The sequence below is a fragment of the Acyrthosiphon pisum genome, chromosome X (assembly GCF_005508785.2).
Source record: "Acyrthosiphon pisum isolate AL4f chromosome X, pea_aphid_22Mar2018_4r6ur, whole genome shotgun sequence".
In the NCBI taxonomy this organism is placed as follows: Eukaryota; Metazoa; Arthropoda; class Insecta; order Hemiptera; family Aphididae; genus Acyrthosiphon; species Acyrthosiphon pisum.
Window position 1 is genome coordinate 77,998,225 of NC_042493.1, and position 3,711 is coordinate 78,001,935.

Below are 3,711 nucleotides of genomic sequence, written 5' to 3' on the forward strand. Positions count from 1 at the left end.
AATTATAAAAATAATTTGCACATTTCTGATTTAATTGCGTATGTTTGTTGATAAGACACTAATAAATTAAAAAAATTACGTCAAAATGTTGAAAAGATTTGAAGATACATAAACAAATGCGTGAGAGGTTTAGTTTTGATAAAAAAATTAATTACGTATAACTTAAAAAATAAAAAAGTTAGATCAACTCTTTAAAAAGTATTTTTTCATCATTTTTGGCATACTTTCATATTATGACTTCCCCCAGTACTCATCGTATAATAGAATATATATATACAATTATAGATATTCAAAAAAGTTTTTTAAAAACAAAATCATACTTTATAGTTTAGACTATATTACAACTAATATACTCATAACGTTTACCTTATTATTTATTAGGTAGTGATTTGCTAAATAACTCAATATGTTATATATTTAATTAACTAGGTACATAATATGTAAAAATTAAAAATACCGTCCAATTAAACAGCAAACCAATTACAAATTTAGATTGTTAGGTACATAATTATAAACCTATTTATTTATGAGCATATATTATATTATATATATATTATATTAATTGTATGTACCTACCTATAATTATTAATACAATAGTGTATGGTATGAATTATAAATGAGACTTGTTACTGTTACAATTGCTTGTCATGTAGTTTAATTATATATGATTTTTACTGACTATACTTTAAATGGTAGGCAGAGCCGGCGCAAGGGCAATGCCACCAGTGCACCTGCACAGGGCACCGGGCAAATGTAGGGCACCGTGAAAACGGAGCTCACTGCAGAAAAGCAAATCATAACTGAATAAATATTATATAATTATGAAAAGACAACATTTTCAAACTACAGTTGTAATAATAGTTCTGTATATCCGTACGGTTATACGTATAACCAAACCTTTATTTAAAATTTAATTTTATATTTCTATAAAAATTTAAAAAAATGTAATAATAATTAATATTTACTATACATTTAAGAGCATAAACAACGTAAATCGTAATTAGGTAGGTACCTACTGAATTAGTTACTTAAACAGTGTAATGTCTAAAGCTAAACTAGCTAGTATGTAGGTAATGGTACCTACGCCTATGGAGGCGTGCGCATAATTAAATTTCTATTGTAATAATAATAATTATATATTTATACATGTGTATTGTGTATACAAAACTGATTTTGTATTACAAGAATAATATAAACCTTTATTTATAAAAAACTTTTATGCAAATTATACAAACTTTTTACACTTATCAGTGTTATTTATTTTATGAACCTACCTAAGTCCAAAAATATAGCTCTTTTCCATCAAATCTATTCCTTTATATAGTGTTTACTATATGAATATATTGGTCTAGCTAGACTATAATACCTTCATATTATACAGCATATTGACCGTAGACGTAGGTTCCTATTATATTCAAAATATATTTATATTTAGTGTAGACGTGTTGGTTATAACTTTACTACATTACCTACTATACCTATATAAGTATATAGCGATCTCTTTAACGTAATATGTTTATAATATAATGCATGGATGAAATAAACAGTATTTTAAGTTGTAACCTGCAAAACTGTATAGCACTATATAACTATAGTATTACCCGTATCACAAATATATTTGTAACAAGAACTCCAACAGAATGCCTGTGGCAGGATTCTGCAACTACAGTGGAGTGTTAGCCTGTTACAGTACAGTGGACCTTTAAATAATCATTTCATATAGGTACTACCTACTTTTTAAAATTATTCAATAATAAAATTAGAAAATTTGTTCCTGCAAGTAGAATTATTTATAAATCATGTAGACGAAAACATACGTTGATGCTAAGAGCACAAGCTAGTGTTGAATCGAATAACACGTTGTTTAACAATATGATAATTATTAAGTAGGTACCTACTGTACGTACAGTGTATACCTCTATAGGTATATTAAAATTTTTATTTAATATCAATTAATACGATTGCGGATTGAATACATCCTATACCGACATACCTGCATACCAGCTATACCTTCGTAGTAGGTTGGCCATACGATCATTACGTAACTAACCTCAGTGCCACAATATATTACTAGTCGTTGAAAAATTAATGTTTCAAAGTGTCTAGTATCAAGTATCTTTGGATACAATTTGTTTATGAAATGAGTGGCGTACTTCTGATCGTGTAGACAAATATTTTAATTTCGAGCCCACCAATGCTTCAATTTCCTTTGGAAATTCGCGCCGGAAAATTGTTTACCTAACCCAACCTAACCTTTTTTAGTGTCCTAGTTGTAGCTAATAATTAGTAGGTATAAAAAAATTACCCTTGTTTGATAATTATTATAATTTTATAGATAGGTGTTCTTTTGATAAACAAGTATGCAATTCTGAAAATAGAAACTATAGGTATACAAGTTTGTAAGATTTTATAGTATAAATGTGTACCACCACATTTCAAATTAACAAAATGCTTTTATTTATTTTAATAGGTAATTTAATGTAAGTTTTGCAAACTCATACAGATTACTTACAAAATATTCGTATAAAATAGTTTCACAAATATTTATTTTATTATGGGAGGGGGGGGCTGGAGAACGGCTTCTAGAGTGATAACCTCGGAAATTTAATCCCTAAAAAAATAACTGTATAACAAAAATGATGTACACCTACCAAAAACAGTAGACAGTCACACATATTCACGAGTTTTCAATGTCTGTCTATGTATGAATAAAAACAACCAGCCAATTTTTCAGTCATACTAAATTTGTTTTGAAATGTCAATAATATGTCCATGAACTTGGCCCACCGTCATTAACAGACCAATATGAAAATTGTGCCAATATTTTGAGAGCAATTTGCGAGAATCTGAAAGTGTACTCCTAGAATTTGCGAGTATTTTTTACACAATCTGCTGGAGAGTGGGCCAACTTCATTTACCCCACCTACTTCAACCGATTTAGTCGAAATTGGTGTCAAAAGCTTTGTAATCATTAGCGAGAATGTACGAGCTTGGTCCTGGAATTTGCGACTCATCAAAAGCTCAGATATGAACTTTCAAAGTTAGCTGCCCCTGAGGGCTGAGGTACAGTAAACGAAACTAAATTTAATATTTTTTTATTATTGTTACATAACTTTTATTTAATGATAGTCGATAATCTTATATTTTTCTTTTCGTTTTAACTGCCTCTATAATATGAATTTGTTTTTTCATATTATACCTATCATTATATTTAATGATATTACTACCAGTGTCGGCCTGGCCATGGCCGCTAGGCCGCGAACGCAGCCGGGGCCCCTCCGTTTTTTTTTTGGGTGGGGGAGGTCCATATTTTTTGGGTCCAGGGTAAAGATAAATTGTAAGGTCTTAAAAATTGGATCAATAATCAGATTCTTACATATTATCTATAGTGTGAGAGTAGTGCATACTAGTGCAAGTGTCAAGTAACAATAATTGCACATGGTACTATTATAATAATTATTATTATAATAGTAACATTGTAACAAGTAGAAGGAGGTTTTTTGGAATAATTGCGCTACTGTAGGTTAAGTTAGATTTTATCTCTAGCTTCAAAAACAATGGCTCGGACGACTGCACGAGGGCTCCACTTACCCGACCCTGCAAGGGCCCCGTTGTTGAATTCAGCGATCATGCAAATATTGCATATAAAAATATGTATGATACTACAGTGAAACCTCTATTAATGGACACCTCTCATAGTGCACCCTATCC